This window comes from Myotis yumanensis, unplaced genomic scaffold (assembly GCF_028538775.1).
Source record: "Myotis yumanensis isolate MYYU_CA2020_CCGP unplaced genomic scaffold, mMyoYum1.0.hap1 SCAF_17, whole genome shotgun sequence".
Lineage (NCBI taxonomy): Eukaryota > Metazoa > Chordata > Mammalia > Chiroptera > Vespertilionidae > Myotis > Myotis yumanensis.
The window spans coordinates 28880820-28900861 of NW_027223768.1; the positions used below are offsets into that span (position 1 = coordinate 28880820).

General features: G+C 42.9%; 1 long non-coding RNA gene across 1 annotated transcript in view; it reads right to left on the reverse strand.

Moving 5' to 3' along the window:
• Nucleotides 1–732: 732 nt before the first annotated feature.
• The window catches only part of LOC138996031 (uncharacterized), a 36288-nt gene continuing 16978 nt past the window's right edge, over nt 733–20042 (reverse strand). Inside the window, exons 2-3 of the long non-coding RNA XR_011468720.1 lie at nt 1617–1753; nt 733–807 (exon numbers count right to left, since the gene is read on the reverse strand). This is a non-coding gene — a long non-coding RNA (uncharacterized lncRNA). The remainder of the gene's footprint in view (nt 808–1616; nt 1754–20042) is intronic.

Genomic DNA, 20042 nt, shown 5'->3' on the forward strand with positions numbered 1-20042 from the left:
CTTCCTCTTCCTAACCCCAGCCTCACCCAGAACACCCCCTACCCCCACCCCCGCTCCCCGGGCCCTAAGTTTCGGGCTCAGGACACGCCGAGGGCGACCTCGGAAATTCCTTCTGTCCCAGGCCCGACCTGGAACCCCGGGGTTCCCCGCAGGATCCCCGAGAATGTTGTTCCGGACGGGATAGGGTTTACAGCTGTGTCGCGCGGGAAGCACTGGGCGATTGTTTTGCTTTACTTTTCTCCGTGGAAACGGCTCTCCCGGCCACACCCTCCACACCCAGCCCCCTCCCGCACTCAGCGCCCCACACCCCCAGACCCGCCCTCCCGCCAACGCGTCGCGTAGGCTGGTAAACTCCAGGCGGGCAGGCAAACTAGATTCGAATGAAAGGCGTTTGTCCATTTAAATGAAAGGTATTTGGGACTCTCTATTTATTGGGTCTACTTATCTACTGCCTGGGATAAAAGACACCATTATAAAGAGAAATGAGATGGGGGAGGACACGTGAGAGCTTTCTCCTTCTGTTCCTCTGTGAAATCTTTAACCAGTTTACATTTTAAACTCTGAGCCACTCGTACACCCAAGCCAGATGTGTGGAGGTGAAGTCCAGTCCTGTAGGGGAAATACAATTTCAGGAGTCGGATACACAACAGCCAGACCCGCCTGCGCAAACCAGTGCAAGCGGAGGGTAATGAAGACGGAGAAGTCCGCAGCCTCTGCGGTTTGTTTTTGTTACCATAGTGCCTCCTGTTCCTCTTAGGAGTCTTGTTTCATTCGAATAATTCTTGTTTTTGAATCTTCAAGTCACACCTGGATAGAAATGCGGCCAGCTGGTCACAGAAGTCTGAGGCTGCTTTCTCTGCCAGCTTTCCCACTGAAACTCTAAAAGCGATAAGAATCTAGACACAGAAGTCAGTCCACCCCCTTGTGAATGAAACTCTTATCTAAGAAAAACAGAAAGGACGCCTGCCTGCCTCCCTGCCCCCAGCCCTCCGGAGAGCTGTGAAATGCCTGTCCATTGGCGGACTGGGAAAGTGGAAAGGAAGCGCCCCAAGGTCTGTATCGCTGAGGGGTGAACAGTATCTGCGCCCTCAGTTTACCCTGATTTAGTCCTGTGTGCACCCTCCGCACCGCACCGTGTAGAGGAGGGGCAAGAATAGCTCCCCAGACCACAATGCTTCTCTACACAAAGGCAAAGAGTCGCTGCCTCCGGAGAAGGAAGCCCTGGCTTTGGTTATTTCAGGGGTTAATCCTCAGTGAAAGAGGGTGAAGCAGAGACTTGAATATTGTTGAGGTTTCATGCTGGAGAACCGCCTGGGGAATCCACATTCAGACCAGCCTTAGTATGTTTTGCCGAGTGAGATAAGAACTGGAAACTTCATGTTGGGGCATGTGCAAAAGGAAGGGAAAAATGTTAAAAGGGGAGGGGTTGGAACTAGGCAGCTAAAAACAGCCCACTCGTGGCAACCGAATCTAAACACCAAACATTGCAGGGAGCCAAAAAAAAAGTCCAGAGATATTTAAAGATTTTAGCAGTTTCTTAGTCCAGGGAACAGTTTCTTTCCACTCCTCCCCCCACCCCATTACTCTTCTTCAAACCCCAAGATTGTATTACTCACAGAGCTCTGGAGAGGCACATTAAACACAAGTTAAAGTTAGTCAGGCACTAGCAGTCAGTCAGTCCTCGTGGCTCAACCCATTTCACCTCAGAAAGTGGGGTAGCCCGATCCGTGTGGCTCAGTGGTTGAGTGTGGACCTAGGAACCAGGAAGTCACAGTTTGATTCCTGGTCAGGGCACATGCCTGGGCCACACTGGGCTCTCCATCCCAGTGTGGGGCATGCAGGAGGCAGCCAGTCAATGATTCTCATCATTGATGTCTCTCTCTCTCTCTCTCTCTCTCTCTCCCCCTTCCTCTCTGAAATCAATAAGAATATTTTTTTTTTTTAAAAGGAAGTGTAGGGTACATTTTCTTTTCTATTCTGTTTTCCAAAGCCCACACTTAAACTCAATTTGAATAGTGAACATTACTAACTTCAGAGTCTACAAAATGGGCCTCCTTAGGAAACACGGGGAAGGATTGCATAATGGGCTTTGAAGTGTGGAAGTGGCTGTGTCACCTTGCATAAGTCATCTCAAATTCTGGCTTAAGTTTCCTTAGCTCAAACAGAGCACCAATAACAGTATCAAACACGTAAGTTTGTTGGAAGGCTTCATGAGGATGGGGCACACAGCTGGTCCTCAGTAATGGTGTCCTTAATTATGAATCAAGGAGGGCTTTCTGGGGATACCCCTGAATCTCTCCCTGAGCCCATTCTATCCGCTAGTCTGTGACAAACAATTGTAGATGAAGTCAATGGAATGGTCATCTTCAGGGGCTTGAGGATACGACTCCACACACAGAAACCAATGAGCGTGATCCCTGTTCTCCACCCTCAGCAACTCTAGTAATTCAGGGGCTCTCCTCAGTGCATGGAGGACCAATGACCCATGCAAAATGTCCTGGGCTGGGAGCAGAAGATTTGGGTTTCGGTAGGGTTCTGCCTTTGGTATTCTTGAGCAGGACATTCCTCCCTTGGAAATGAGGAGCCCTGGGCTGAGCTTCTGTAGAGCCATCCTAAAAAATCCTGGCAATCTATCGTAACAGAGTTGGAGGAAGAGAAGGTGTCAGGGGGAGGCACTGAATTGCACAATGACCGACCCATTTCCATAATCCCTTTTCCCCTCCAAAAAGCTAGAGAAATATTGTCTAACTTGATTCTCAAACACAGCCTATCGTCCTGACAACCTACTCCCTCTCTCTCTCAATCTCTCAACACTTCCAAGAAAATTTGCCCCTGAACTTTGTGCCTTATTTAGAGAAGAGAGTGTAAGAGCCCCCAAGCAGGGATTGCATTGTTGGGACCTTTTTTGTGTGTAATCAATCTTCAACAGCCATAGACATCCACCTTGGACAGAGGACCAAAGCTCAGGTAGCAGCTACTCGCATTTAAGTGTGGGGATCCTGGAGCCCTGGGTACCGAAGATGGACTCCCAACAACCAGAATATTAGCAGGAATCAGGAGACCTGGGACCCACTGGGAGGTTTCCCTCTAGCCAACCGAGTGGCTTCCATAAATCATAAACACTTCATCTGTGTTTAAAATAGGACTATTTAATATCAACTCTGTCCAAAGGATTGTTGTAAGAATCAATGAGATAACAGATGTAAAAGCGATTTGAAAATAATTAAAAGAAGCATGCTTTTAAAGATTCTTTTGGGAGAGCTTTTCTTAGTATAAATTTTTTTTCCGTTATGAAAATTGGGAAATAGGCAGGAGAAAAAAATTACCCCTAATCTCAACACTATTAGCATGTTGGTGTGTTCCTTCCAGTCTTCTCATGCATATGATTTTTAGAGTTATGATTTGAGATTGCATGCAACTTTGAAATTTGCTCTTTTGCTTATTATTCTGAATTGTATGTGGTCTTAATTACCGTCATGTTTCTTCTCAACACTATTTTGTCATATTACTGTGAAATGTAGCATATGTACAGATGATTATAGAGAATATATATATATATATATATTCATTTTAATAATAAAACCAACATCAAGAACCCACCACTCAAGTTCAGAAATAGACCATCACCAGTACTTAGAAGCCTTTCTGTGACCATTCCTGATCACATCTGCCTCTCTCCATCTCCCAGAGGTAACCACTATCCCGACTTTTATTACCATAATTTTTCATGGCCAATAGAGGTGGTATGATTTACTCAATCATTTTCCTACTTTTAGCGTTTAGGTGTTGCCAATATTTTGCTAGAGTGTTATATAAATTTAAATCTTTATTATGGAAGAGCAGGTATCAAATTTTATCATTGCCCGACTTGTTTTTTAAGAGCACCCCAGGCAGGGATTAGAGAACAGGTCTTGATTTCTATCTTCAGTGCTACACAGGGCACAATGGAAAATGGAAGGTTCCTCAATGATTGTGACTACCTGTACCTTTTCCTTGTTTCCTAACATCCAAATAAAAATATCCTGCAGGCACTTTCCCCCACAGAGCTTCACCTTTACCCCTTCCCCTCTCTACTTTCCCACCCCAACCCCTTATTTTCTCTTCATCCTCCTTAAAACAGAAAATCCCGGCTGTACCATGGTGATTGATACTGAGGCAGAAGAGCTGGCACATGATTCTGCCCGTGCCTTCCAGTAACATGCTTACTGGAGCTCGGGTAACACCTCAACTCGGAAATTGCTACGCCAGCTGGGGGGCATGGGTGGCATGGGTGATACAAGGTAGGCAGCCACGGGAGCAGGTTCCTGGAATCTGGTGGTGCTGACTCTCTGAACTGTAAGATACCAGAGCTGAAAGGGCCCTGGAAGTCATCGACTGCCATCAGACTGCGAGTGAGCATGTGCATGAGAGCACCAAAGTGCACTAGAGCCGGGAGGTGCACAGGGGATCTTGCTGGAGTGTCTGTCTTAACCAGTGTTTTAAATATTGCCTTAAGTAAACAAGTATGGATATAAATGTGTCACAAGAATTTTTAAGGAAAGGAAAAATATATCAAATACATTTTGGGCTTGGAATGGGCCACCAAAAGTTATACTTCTGGCCTGTCCTAGGTGGCTCAGTGGTTAAGCATTGACTTATGAACCAGGAGGTTACGGTTCAATTCTCTGTTAGGGCACATGCCCAGATTGTTGGCTCCATCCCCAGTGTGGGGCTTACAGGAGGCAGCCAATCAATGATTCTCTCTCATCATTGATGTTTCTCTCTCTCCCTTAATTTCTGAAATAAATTATATATATGAAAGTTATACTTCTGGGACCCTAGGGGGAATGGTTCCCTGTCTTCTGCCTCTACTAGTAAGTGTAATACTCACTGTGTCCAGACTGTGGGCTATGCCTTTTACATATAGTTAATGCCTTTAATCCTCACAACAACTCTATGAGGTAAGTACTGTGAACATCTCCATTTTATAGATGAGGAATTTAAGGCACAGAGAGGGCAAATAACTGCCAGAAGTTACACAGCTAGGAAGCCGTAGAGCAGGAATCAGGCTCAGGCAGTCTGGTCCCCCGAGTCTGGGTGCTTAACCACAAGACGTACTGCTTCTCAGCAAGTACTCATGGGAAACTTGGGATTCTCTGATGTGGCTCAGTGTCCTCATTTAATGGGTGGGGTTATTGAGCTCAGAGAGGAAAAGTGGCTCTCTATGGACTCAGAATCATAAATTCTTACACTAACAGGAACCTTAGCAGCCAGATTTCTGAGCACCCATTTTTCCCTTTGCCCCAGGAGATGCTCCATTTACCAAGATTGGGGCCAAGGTGAAGAAGAGCTGGTTGGAAGAGCGACTGACAGCATTTCAGGGGCTGGTGGCTAGACATGCATAGCATTACTGGAGCTGAAAAGGTGAGTGGTGGAGGGGTAGGAGGGCAGAAAGAACCTGGACGTCTGCACTCAGATAGAACTGAGTTCAGTTCCCCATACTGCCAGCTCCTATTTGGCTTTGAGTGAGTCCTGAAACCTCGGTTTCTCCTGTAAAATGAAGACATCTATCTTACAAGGTGATAGGACAGTGGATTACCGAACAATGCACCCTCAAGTCCTCTATGTAGGAGATAATCAATAAATGTTACCTTTTCCCTTCATTATGCCTTACCCTTGAAGCTAACAAGTCACAAAGAACCCTCATACATCAGAAATGCCTGAGCCCCAATGGAAAGCTCTCTCTCAGACTGATTTACTGACTGATTTTAAAACAAATTTTTAAAAAATCAATGTGAAGCCAAGTCATATTTAGTAATTACTATTTACCAAGCACATACTACATGCCAGGCACAATGGAAAGCACTTTAAAAAATGCCAAGTATCTTATTTCATCCTTATAATAACCCCGAGAGGTAGGTATTATTATTTCAGTTTTGCAGATGAGGAAACCAAAGCTCAGAAAGGCTAAGAAAATTGCTCATAGGCATTTGGTTCAAACCCAGGTCTGCTTTACTTAAAAAGTTCTGTTAAGTTAACAGAAGCCTAGAGAACTTTACATGTGTTTATTTTTTAGTCTTGTCCCCCTCCCACTCCTCTTGAAAATGGGCACCCCTGCTTTACCAAAGTCTTGTTGAGTGCATGAAATGTTCTAGAGTTGACCTTACCAGAAAATTCATACACCTGAAGTCCCAGAAGATGGCCACCTGACAAATTCTAGATCCTTGTGTCCATCTGCCAAATTTGCAATTACTCCATAATTTGCTTTAACCACAAACATAAGCCTTGCTATTGACTGAGTAAACTGAGTAGGGCTTTTTGGATTTTTATTCTGTTTCCCAAAATATGATGAACTGAAATCATCTGATGATGAGCTTGTACTTGAAACTGGAGTGGCTGAGGGTGGAGTGAGTCACTGTGAGTTTATACCTGTAAGTCAATTCCTAAAATGGTGTGCTATTGCCAGATCCTGATCTCAGCAGCCTGTTTAGCCATATTGGGAGTTACAAGGACAATCTAAGAGCATCCCTTACCCTTGAGGAGTTTGAAATCTTGTTTGGGTCTCAAATTAACATGTGTGGAATTGTATCTAGCACATAGTAGGTGTTTGATAGCCATGTATTTATTCAGCAAACATTTAATGAGCACCTACTATGTGCTGGGTACTGTGTCAGGGAGCTACAGATACACAGTGATGCTTCCCTGCCCTGCAGGTGCTCACAGCTCATGCAGTGACAGACTTTGACAACAGATAGTTACAGGCTGATGTAATAAGGGCTAAAGTGGGTCAGGAAGGCTCTTCCCAGGAGAGCTGGCAAAGGCTGATGGACAAAGTGACTTTTGAGTTGGAGGTTGAAGGCTGAGCATATTATGGACAGAAGAGGAGGGGAGGCATTCCAGGCATAGAGAGAGGCAAATGCAGAGGCTACGGGTGCCAGGAAGACAGGGGCTGTGCCCTGTTAATCTCTATGCTTATTCCCAGCTCCTTGAACCATTCCAGGTACATACTAAGCCCACATAAATGTGCATGCAATGAATAAGATATAGAATTGTGAAAACCTGTAGCACATTTGCAGAATGGTGAGGCAGCTGCTGAGCAGGAGTATGTGTGGAGGGGAGAGGGTGTTGAGTAAGTTCCCGCGGCCAGGAGGGTGGGGCCAGACTGATAGACCTTGAAGGTTGGAATGACCAGTTTGGATTGTGTCCCAGGGACAAAGCAAAGAGATGGGTCACAGGATCTTTGGGCAGTGGGTGGACACAGTAGATGTTCAGGAAGATTGCCGGTGCAGGGCTGAGGGTGGACCGGATGGGACAGGAGGATGCCAGCAGAGGCTCAGGAAGCTGCAACAATGGTCAGGTGGAGTAACTGAAGGCCAGATGAACTGAGAAGATGGTGGTTCAATCTCACATGTCTTTCAATCAAAATAAAATTATCCACAAGACACAATGCTCTTATATGTTGAAAGTAAAATTGTGGTTTCCCCTAGATCTTGTCATTGCAAAATTTAAGATTCCTCATTAAAGCTGAGCCCCTTTCATTTTAGGGGGGTGCTGTCCCTACTTTACCAGTGCCCTAAGCAGGAGCCTGGTAGACTTTGGGAGTGAAGCAGTGCTGCCTGTCCTGAGGCAGCGGGGTGAACAGAATGGGATGATTTTGGGGAAAGTTCCAGGTGGCCACCTTTAGATTTTGGTACGAGCTTAGTGTCAGGACAGATGGAGGGTATAGGGGTCCCCTACCGCAAGGTGTTATAGGGCAGAGTTGAGAGCAGGGTCGGGAGAGGGCTAGTTAGTATGGTATGGACTAGGGGCTGAAGGAAACTAATTGGTTTATGTGGGGACAAACACGGAAGTTAGCAGTAGGATGTCAAAGAAGAGAATGGCCCCTGGGCATCAGCATGTTGGCGACATCAAAGTAACAGACTCAGAGGAGAGAGGGGAGAGAAGGGGGGAGGGTAGCCAGGCCAGTTGCTAGGACTCAATGAAGCCTGTTCTAGATTATTGAAAACTCACTGTTAATTACCACCTATGTTTTCCCTCAGACTTTTTGACAGTAATGTTGACCCTAACTAAACAATAAGAAAACAAATCTATTTAAAAAATGTTTCAAAAACAGTAACAGACATCCCACCAAAGAAGATATATAGATGGCATATACTCCTGTGAAAAGATATTCCACATTGTAAGTCATTACAAAAATGCAAATTAAAACAACAGTAAGGCATAACTACACACCTATTAGAATGGCCAAAAACCCAGATCACTGACAACACCAAATGCTGGCAAGGATGTGGAGCAACAGGAACTCTCATTCATTGCTGATGGGAATGCAAAATGGTGCAGCAGGCACTTTGGAAGACAGTGTAGCAGTTTCCTGTAAACACACCATTGCCACACAACCCAGCAAGCATGCCCCATTAGTATTCACCTAAAGGAATTGAAAACATGCCCACACAAAACCCTACACCTGTATATTTATAGCAGGAAGTAACCAAGACATCCTTCAGTAGATGAATGGATAGCTGTGGTACATCCAGACAATGGACTGTTATTCAGCACTAAAAAGAAATGAGCTATCAAGCCATGAAAAGACATGGAGGAAACTTAAATGCATGTTAGTAAATGAAAGAAACCAATCTGAAAAGGCTACATATTGCACTGCCTCTCAATTTTGCTCTGAACCTAAAACTGTTCTTTAAAAAAAAGTTAGTCTTAATAAAAAAAAAAATTATGTTGACCCCAGGTAGCTTTCTGAGAAAGTGGTTAATAAGCAATGGAGTAGTTACCAAGAAGTCAGGAGAAGTCAATGGTCCTTAGCCTGGCATATTTAAGAACTGACGAAGTAAATAAGAGTTTGGTTTTTCCATGCTATGCCACTGTTTAAAAAGATGTTTACAAAAAAAACGTATAACTTAGGGAATGCTGTGGGGATAATATAAGTTTTAAAAGACAAGATATTTCTTATAAATGTAGAGCAATCACAACTCAATAAAAAATTATAAATAATAGCAAATCCATAATAGAGGAAAAATTGCCATAAAACATTAAAAGTGTTTCAGTTTGGATGGTGGAAATATGGGTGGGTGATTTTTTTTCTCGTCTATTTTCTGAATTTTCTAAAATTTTCTTTAATGGGGCATGTTAATTCTTAAAAGATGAAAGTATAAATTTGATAATATAATGAAGTTAAGACTAATATTACTTGATGCCTTTAAAAGGGGTATAGTTGCCTACTTTTTCCCAGTCCTGCCACTAAAGAATACTAAGGATAGAGATTCCATCGCAATCAAATCCTGGCTTAATTATGTCAAGCACTTACTGAATGTCTACCAGGCACCAAGAACTGAGATGGGATATAGGAAAGAATAAAATAGTTTCTAAGGTGGGAAATGGGATGACTGATTCTTCTCAATGCACTCAGATATTTTTGTCCTGCTAAACCTAGAATTGACTGACGTCAACAAAACAGAAAGAAATCCAGTGTACTCATCTAGAATTGAGAATATTGGGTAAGTGGAAATGATAAGAGTCTTGGGTTCAGGTTCCTTCTTGCAGAGTTGAGAAGCTGGGGAAGGGGGGCGGGTGTGTGTGTGTGTGTGTGTGTGTGTGTGTAGTGTAGTGTAGTGTAGTCTAACTTAGTGGCAAAACATAACAAATTATCCACGAATGGAAGCTTCTAGTATTATGAATTCTGAAATTCCTTACAGCTCTTCCGTTCTATGATTTTCAGCTCTGTGTCCAGGGTCAGTGATGTTGATGAAGTTGGTGGTCATGGTAGGGATGTTATCCTTTAAGGGCCCTCTTTCTCCTGTGGTCATTCCCTACTGAGCAAGGGTTCTACAGAAGACACATCTACCTGGTCACAGGAAAGCTAGTCACCGAGGTGGCCTCCTGTCTCTGTCTGCCTTGGACAAGTTTGGCTGGACGTGCCATTGCTTTCCCTGGATTTCCAGCACGGAGTCTAAGTCTCTGTTTCCTGATCTGAAAAGTTGCCACAGCCACATAGGATTGCTGTGAGGAATAAATTCATTTATTTATCAAATATTTATTGAGTGCTTACTATATGCCAGGCATTGTTCAAGGTGCTGGGAATACAAGAATGAATAAAGCAGACAAAGGCTGCACACCCGACACTTAGCAAGTACCCAAACATCAATTTCTCCACTTGCATTTAATTCAAATTGAAACAAGGCTGTGATGGAAACCAAAGAGATTCTCAATTCAGAAGAACCAGTCTTGTCTCTCTAAAATTCCTTTAAAGAATTTGGGTGCAGCCCTCGCTGGTATGGCCAAGTTGATTGGAGCATCTTCCTGTGCACTGAAAGGTTGCTGGTTCCAGTCCCAGCCAGGACACATACCCAGATTGTGGGTTCATTCCCCAGTGGAGGCCCATACTGTGGGAGCGCATATGGGAAGCAACCAACTGATGTTTCTCTCTCTCTCTCTCTCTCTCTCTCTCTCTCTCTCTCTCTCTCTCTCTTTCCCTCTCACTCTTCCCCTCTCTCTAAAATCATTAAAACATATCCTCAGGTGAGGATTAAAAATTTTTCAGTGCAAAATATGGGCCATTACCAGCTCATCATCCACTATCTTTCTTCCCTTTCATGTTGGCCTTGAAAAGGGAGAGATTGGGTGACATATAAAGCCTTAGTCTTAGCTTTCAGATTCCCCACAGCACAGTTCTGCATTGCCTCTGCGACATATCCTGACATGTCCAACGAAAGGAAACACAAAATGAAAATGAAACATCGTTCCACCTGAATCACTGTCTGTGTTTCTTTTTTATCACCAAAGCGATGAACTCCCACACAGTTGAGGCTTGTTCTATTTAAGTTTTAAGACGTCATCTTTGTAATTAAAGCACACTATTATTGCTATAAAGTAAACAATCAGAAAACAGGTTCTTAGAAACATCTCTCTGATTCATAAATATTTGGATGGTGAAGTCACCGAGGTGGAATGTTAACTTTGCTAACATGCTGATGATAAAGATCAGTGGACACTAATACTACACAGTGACAGTTAGCCTTAGTCTGCTGTGGAAAAGTAAGGTGGAAAACTGGGCAGTTATTTTGTAATGCTCATTTGGAGTAATATAAGTTTAAAAAATTAAGTAGTTTTTCTAATGTTGTGAAACTCACTTGACTTGCATTTATTAATTCATTGGAAAAATATTTCGAGTGCCAGCCTCCTGGCTTGACACACCAGGTCTTTCTCTGCCTAGTCTTTCCATCTCAGGTGGGGCCACGCCCCACGGGCACTTTAAGCTCCAACCACTTGAGGCGCTAGTGGTTTCTCATTGAGCCTTTTCACCTGGCTACCTTGTCCTGCTGATCCCTTGGCCTGCATTTCCTCTTACTCCCCCCACCCAGCCCTCTCCAATTGCTATTTTATTTTATCTTTGACAATTCAGTTCCAAAGTCACTTCTTCATGCACGTAATGGAATGTTAGTTACACTGGGATTAGCTATGTAATTTGTAATTTAAAGAAAAATGTGGATCCCTGTACAAAAATTATTAAGAATTTCAGGCTGGTAACAGCAGAGGATTAAACCAAGTATGGAACCTTTTAAGAGCGGTACTGCACAGACCATACTCTCATGAAGCCAGCCCTGGTCAGACCTTTTCTGTGTTCCTTTAATTCTTAGTGGATAGTGTTTCTTGGCCATTCAGCATCTATCTACCCTAATTCAGGTAACAGTTTCCCAGTTTTCCTCTTGTAAAGCCATTCCCCTCACATTCCTGGTCTTTGTGCCTTGGGTGATTAGTCACAGCAAACCATGCGATAGGCCACGGCAATTGGTCCAGGAATGGGCTTGAGAACCAGTCAGAGCCACCCAACTGCTGGGAGCATCTGGCTGGGGCTGCTGGAGACCAGCTCTCTCCTTTCCCTGCTGGACATGAATGTGGGGGAGACAGATGTTGCTGGGGTTGCCACATGGAGCCAGAGGTAAGGGGGAAGCACATTTACTGTGCACTTTTCAGTTCGGCGAGACATTAATCCCCCCTTTTTGCTTAAGCCATTTTGAAGTAGGTTTTCTGACACTTGCAAACAAAAGTCCAAGGGGAACCACACTTATTTGTCCGTGTTTCCCCACTGTTCTGGGAGCTCTTTGGGAACAAGCATCCTGTTTTGCTCATCTTATTAGCCCTAGTGCTTGGGATAGTATTAACCCTTTTCGGTCCAACGTGGAGGCTGACTCGACAGACCAGGCTCTAGGAGCAGGTCCAGCGTCGAGGCTGAGGTCGACACGCAAACTGGTTCAACATTCAATCCTGTCAATAAATTTGGACCAGACTGTGGTCCAAAAATAAAATTGGACCACAAAGGGTTAAAATAGGCTTTCATTTTTTAAATAAATAAAATGATTGTCATAGTAGATTGCAGAACAACAGTTGACAGCCTCACCTCCATTACCCTGCTTTTTGTCATGACATTTAACTGGTCTGTAAAATCGAGATGACCGTGAGCCCCTATCACACTTCCGTTCAGTTTGGTACATGCTAAGTCCAGGTGACCTGGCAATCAGTAGGTTAATTCTGCTCATGGGTGCTGGCAGCACCCTCTTTTTTCTCCTGAGGTAGGGACCTGTGAGGGGCTCCAGGATATAAAGCACATTCACACCCACTAATTCCTATGCTTTCCACACAACCATAAAATCAGGGCAGGGAGGGTTATCTCCATTTTACTGACTAGAAGTCTGAATAGTTTTGCCAAGATCTAGAGCAATGCTGGTAGGTATAATAGCTACCCATCACCGCCTTTGAACACCTGACTGTGGCTAATTCAAATTGACTTGTGCTGTAAGTGTAAAATACACAACCAGATTTGGAAGACTGAATACAAAAAAACCCCCAAAAAACCCAACACAACAACAACAACAACAAAACACCAAACAGTAAAACAACACATTAATACTTTTTACATTAATTACATGTTGAGATGATATTTTGAATATATTGGGTTAAATAAAATATATTATTAAAATGAAGGTCACTTATTTACTTTTAATTTTATTAATGTAATTAGTAGGAAATTTAAAATTATATGTGTGGCTCACATTTATGGCTCATATTTTATTCTACTGGATAACTGATCTAGCATCTTGGCTCCTGTTGTTTCTACTTATAGACACATGCTCTCCTCCTCCCTCCTACCGTCCTCATCTGTGGCTCTTCTCCCCCACTATTTTTGCTGTCTTCTTCCTCCTGGCTCCTCTGTCCTTCTTCCCTAATAAGGCAGAATGTGTAAGAGGTAGCCTGACTTTTTAAGTCCGTCAGTCACTTGTTGGTCTCTGCTAATATTAAAGACACAAAAGGGCACAACATTAACTCTGAACTTTGGAAAATTAGGTGTTGTTTTTTAGTTCATATTCTCTGAATATTTACTTCTAAAATGTTACTATATATATTTATTTACTTATGAAAGAAAAATAATTAACCCAGGCTGGGAAGTTATAATAAAGCATATTCTAGTCCTTGCCAGTATTTCATTAAGTTCATGAAGTATGGAGGCTCCCTGGGACGTGTCTTAGCCTCGTGTGTCATTTCTCCAGGCCCATCTGCAGGGTCTGCTGGCCAGCTGCTGTTCAGCCTCACCGATCCTCAAATTAGAGGAAATGGAATTCAATTCCAGGAAGAGGGTGAGACTAGACAGAAGGAAGACTTACTCTCTGTGAAAGCATGGTCATTAGGGCAGGATATCAAGGCAGGTGGGTGAGGATTCCTTTCAGGCAGTTGTCTGTGGCTCTGAGTGGGTACCCATTTATAGGCAACTCAAAAACTAACTGCAAATAGGGAAGCATCTTGAAATCTGAAAGCTTAAGAATTCTGGGAGTGGCTGTTCAGCATCACATATTAAGCAGGGACAGTGGGAATTGAGGATCTACGGGACTAATAGAAGACAGTTCTAGGACTGAGCATGGTGATTGATATAAATATATGCACAGAGAAACAAAGACACATGCTTAACATCACTTACAAAGACTTAAGAGCACTTATTTTAAAATGCCTTATTATCCATGGATAGATCAGGCTGGAACCCACTGATCCATCTTAATATCTCTGGAAGTGGGACCATCAGACACTGAGAGCCTCTTGTTGTGATGTAATAGGGGCACACAGCTCACCAAAGCAACTGAACCTGAATTTTAAAAAATCTAGATCTGACCATTGGTTTTCAGGGAATTTTAGGGCATAGAGGAAATGATTAAACAATACAGTGAGGATGCAATCAGTTAAATCCAGAATGGGGGAAATTCTACGGGACAAGGTACTTTTGTGGTGTTTTTTGTTTTTTTTTTTTTCCCAACAAATAAATAGCAAAAAAACAACAACAAAGGAAAAGGAATTATTATAGATTAAAGGAGATTTAAGTGATAGATCACCAAATGCAACACGTGTACTTTATTTGGCTCCTGACTCAAACTAAACTGTACAATGACATTTAAAGAGATAATTTTTGAAACAGGAACATAGGCTAATTAGATGATATTAGGAGATTATTGTTAATATTGTTAGTATATTGTGATTATTATTTTAAAAGTTCTTATCAGTCTTAAAGGGGAATGGAATTCTGATATATGCTGCAGCATGGATGAACGTTGAAACCATAAGGCTAAGTGAACTAAGGCAGTCACAGAAGGACTAATACCATATGATTCCACTTCTATGAGGTATCTAGAATAGGTGATTTTATAGATGCAAAAAATAGAACAATGGTTATCAGGGCTGTGGTGAAGGGAGAATGGGAATTGTTGTTAATGGGTACAGAGTTTCAGATTTAAATGATGATAATATTCTATAGATGTATGAATGGTGGTGATGGATGCACATCAATGTGAATGTACTTCATGACACTGAACTGTACATTTAAAAATGAATGATATGGTCAATTTTAAGTATGCTTCAGCACAATTTTTAAGAAATACTTATCTGTTAATGATATAGCTTGAGATGCCTGTGATTTGCTTTCAAATACTTTTTTCTTCCCCCATGAAAAGTTGTGTGGAAGAATAGATAAAGTAAAATTGACAAAATATTGATCATTGTTAAAGCTGGGTTTTGGGTATATGAGGATTTATGTGTGCATGTTTGAAATTTTCCATAATTAAAAAGTGTTTAAACAACTACAAAATGCCTGACTGTCAAGGGTAAGTGAATACAGTGCAAATCTGTCTACAAACGTAACAGCCCAGCTGATTGGAAAGACACCCACAATGGAGAGGGAGTAGGGATGTGGAGAGCATCTGCATTCTCCATGACTCATGCATAGGCCATCAGTATCTAAAGGGTGCTTACTTTTTCAAAACTGCATCCCTTGGGTACAATGATTTTCTGACCTTTGCCCTTGCTGGAACACCTAATGCCTTTCTCAATCAGCTTCATGAGTTTCTGGATTGTATTTCTCCTATAGATGTAAGGTACAATATCACTTAAGAGTTTTCCTTGCAATAGAGACGTAGTGGGAATTATTGAATGTAGTTAAGGAACCTCTATTGAGCAACGGGATGGTACGGCTGCTGGGAACTCTTGGGAGGGGTCCTCCCTACCTTTGGAGCCTGGGGAGGCTCTTGTAAAGAAGGTATGTCTTGAAGATATTCCCTTAAAAGGGTGGGGAAAGACATTCCAGCGAGAAGAATCAATATATACAAAGGCATGGGAGCACAAAGGAGTCTGTTTCCCTCCAGAAACAGACAGTAGCCACATGTCCCTGGTGCAGGGACACAGAAGGGGAAAAGAGGCTGAAAAAGCTAGTGGAGGTCAGATTGTGGATGCTCCTCTGTGTCTTGCTATGGACTTCATTCTTTCCACAAATTGAGAGCCTACTGAAGGCAACTTCCTTTGCAAAGATGGACATTGCCCCTTTCCCTTTGAATAAAAAAATTGACTGAGAGTAGGGATGAAGAAGGGAATGTGCTGTCTATTGCACAACCTAGGACACCTGGCTATGGGGTCCAAAGTTACGTATTACACCTTGAATCTCTAACCTTTTAAACCTAGATTTGTGATGTGGGTGGGACCAGGGCAAGTAAAAGAGACCTGTTTATGTAAAAAAGAAATTTCAGACAATAAAGAGAGTTTGGTACAATAAACCAGGCCCATCATAAACATTTCTTATTTCTGTGCAGTCTCTCCTTATTATCTAAGTGGTTGGTGCACTTACTTTGTAGCTAACAGTGAGAGCAATGAAAATTCATTATCCTGTTCTTAATGCTGCCCATATCCCATGCTAACTCTGTAAGTCCATCAACAAGAGACCCATTAAGCTTATATTACCATTTAAAGAAGTGCCTCAAGCACTAGCTGGTTTGGCTCAGTGGAGAGAGCATTGGCCTATGGACCCAAGGGTCCTAGGTTCGATTCTAGTCAAGGCATTCAATTCTAGTCAAGGGCACATATCCTGGTTTCGGGCTCGGTCCATTGTGCAGGAGGCAGCCAATCAATGATTCCCTCTCATCATTGATGTTTCTGTCTCTCTCTCTCTTCTCCCTTCCTCTCTGAAATAAGTAAAGATATATTAAAAAAAAGAAGTGCCTCCAAAATGTGCAGTTTTTGAAGGAATAATAATAGAGATTGCCATTGCAAAATGAACATCTATAGTTATGGCACCTGTCTTCTCATTGAATTCAACTTTTTAAAAAATGTGTGCTTTTTAAATGCATTTCCTCTCTTCCTTTACAGTTTTAAAATTGAAGTATACATGTACAAGATTTTAAAGAATTCAATAGTATGGGAGTATACATAGAGAACCCAACAGTGCTCACACCACACCCTTGCCACCTGCCAGAGACCACTACTTTCCACTGCCTTTTTGAAAAAGTATTTCAAAAATTGTTCAGAATGTTTTTAAAAAACAGTTACTTGTTTTTAAAAACAATTAGACAATAAGATGCTATCTATTGACTCACCTCCAATAAATATGAGGATTTAGCTTCCTAATTCCCTGCCCCCAGCTTTCTGATTTATAATTTGGTTCCCTATGTGCAAGTATATGATGTACTTAACCCTCCATTTCTTCTTCCATCTACACAGTACCTTTTGACTTCCCACTGTATTAGATGAGGATATTAGCACAGTTCTCATATTTCCACTCTCCGCTCTGCCTCCCGTTATCTGCTATTTGCACCTTGACTTTACATCAAGAATAAAAACATCTGCAATCAACTCTGTCACCACAGTCGAGTCTTCCTTGCTTTATGAGTAGGTGGATTCAAGAGTGGAAGGCTGGTAGACAGGGTTTGCATTATTGACTATGTAAATCTGGATGACTGTGCCGCCCAGGGGCCTGCTAGGATCATATTTCCTTCTCTGCCAAGTCAAAGTCACCACCTCTCTGTGCTTAAAGGAGAACATGCCTAGCAAAACCAGTCACATGGATTCTCTCTCTTTTTTAAAAAAAATTTATTGATTTTTTTACAGAGAGGAAGGGAGAGAGAGAGTTAGAAACATCAATGAGAGAGAAACATCGATTAGCTGCCTCTTGCACAGCCCCTACTGGGGATATGCCCACAACCAAGGTACATGCCCTTGACTGGAATCGAACCTGGGACCCTTCAGTCCACAGGCCGACGCTCTATCCACTGAGCCAAACCGGTTAGGGCTGGATTCTCTCTTGTGCTCAAAACTACGCTATGTTTTAGTTGACTTCAAAATGGGACAATACTTTTAAAAATAGAAATATGTCTACCTAGTCATGGAAAAGATATCATACCCATGTATTAATTTTATTTTTTAATAGAAAGTTATTGCCCAAATCTGAAGATAATCAAGTGGTATCATTTTGAACATTTGAAGGTATGATGCAGGTGATGGAGGAAGAAGCTGGGTTCAAAACATCCAAAGTTAAAAGTCAATAATGTCCAAAATGGAAAAACCAGGAAATTAGCAGTATAAGCACATTATTTGTAAATACAAAGAAGAAACAGCTGAAAGAATGGAAAGTAATTGCCTTCAGGGAGTGGAAACCAGGGGCGCATGGCATGGGCTGGGAGACTGTTGCTTTTCAGTATGGATCCTTGTGGTATTGTTGGGCTTTTTAAGCTTTGTACATGCATTGCTTTGACACAAATTAAAATTAAACTTAAAGGAGAGTGACTGTCCCTCTTATCCCACCACCAAGATAAGCACTGCTGACCCAATCTAATAGCTGAGGGTGAAGCACTAAAAACAGGATTGGGGCTCTCTGTGTGGGGTGAGCCTTGTCACCAGGTGGTGATGCTGTTGGGTGTTGAGATATGATCCTCAATGGAGGACCCCAATGTTAGCAACCCCAAGTCTTCTGGCTGGGGCTGGTCATAACACCTGGTTGGGGGCTGTCTGTGAGCAGAGTGGGAAGTGTGCCTAGCATCCCCTAGTTCAGACTGTGCAGTCTCACTTAATCCCCCTCATTTCTGTCCAAGTCCACACCCTGCCCGGAATCTTCACATCCTGAGCCTCTCCAGTTTCAGTTTCTCCTTAAAAGCTCTCAGGTGGTAGGGGAGTTACCTGGCTACAGGAAGTAAGAAAAGCTATTTAAGGACTTAAGGCTCACCCCTCTTGATTCAGATTTATGAGTAGTCTCCCAGATTTCAGCGGCATCCTTCACCATCACCACCCGCAGTTACTGGTGCCCCAGATGCTGAGGCTTGCAGGGGTCTGAAGAGGGATCCCCATACCCCCTAGAAGGCACCTCACTGGACTCCTTCTGCTAAATTAATTACATTTCCCCTATTCCACCCCCACTTTCTATCTTCACAATTCTGTTGACATCTCTTGCCTGCTGTTATTATCTTCCTACCCTTTGTGTCCATATAAGTTAAAATGATTTTTAAAAATCCCTTTGGTGTTATTGTCAACAGGCTCATAGAGAGAGAGAATGGAGAGGTACATATATTTTAGAATAAGAGAATGAACGACTGTTTAATGCTCCATTTCCACTGAAGGTGCTCCTAACTTTAAGACAGAAAGGCCGCATTTTATTTACCATTTGATGCCCTCCGTTGTGAGTTCACATTCCAGGGTATTTCCGTGTGAGTAATACTTCGTTCCTTGGCCAGTGACTTCTTCCCTGAGCCCAGCCTGTGGGCTTCTAAACGTGTGGGTTGGCATAAGAGGCACAGGCTAGAGGTTGTGGTCTGTGTCATGTAACCCACCCCCATGACAGCAACCCCAACTTCCACAAAAGTCCATTGCAAGTTAGTTGTGTGGAATGCAAAATATATTTTCCTATAGAAACAATATAATACACAAATATTTTTTTCTCATGCTAGCTTTAAAGAGTCTATTTGAAACTCATAGGTATGAATATTCTTTATTAACGTACTCATCTCCCAAATTTACTGAACACCAATTATGTGTAATTCAAGCATTATATTATTACTAGAGGCCCGGTGCACAAAATTCATGCACTTGAGGGGTGGCAAGTCCCTCAGCCCAGCCTGTGCCCTCTCACAGTCCAGGAGCCCCGCCATTGATCACCCCAAAGAGGTAGGCCCTGCCCACCTGGCCGGGGCTCTGCGATGGGTTGTCCCTCCTCCCCCTCCCCCTTCCCCGCAGAGGGAGTCCCCGTCTACCCACCACAGCCTGCAGGTCGGTGGCCTGGGCCTCCCTCTTTGGGGCAATTGTGGAACCCCCCAATTGTTCGATCGTCCTGCCATGTGGGGACCTGTGCCTCCCTCTGCAGGATGATCATGGGGCAATGGCCAGGCCCCGACCAATCGCATCGCACCCGCCTTGGCTGGCCTAGTGCCAGTGGGTGTCATAGCATAGTCGTCTGGATGGTTATTCTGCTGTTAGGCCATTCAGTCAATTTGCATATTTGCTTTTATTATTATAGATAAGGCCCTATCAAACACAATCTTTTAAATACATCATTTTGTTCAATTTTTAACTTTCATTGTTTTTAACTTTCAATGGTCATCTCTTTTCCAAATATAACCCCCTTTTCTCTCCTTCCCCCAACTCACCTGCCCCACCTTAAGAAGAAAAAAAAGCAAGGCTTATGTCAGAGTCAGTGAAAACGGTAATTGGTCAGAATCAGAAAGTTCTAGATGGTGCTCCCGCACCCAGAGGGCTCCTGGAGGGCC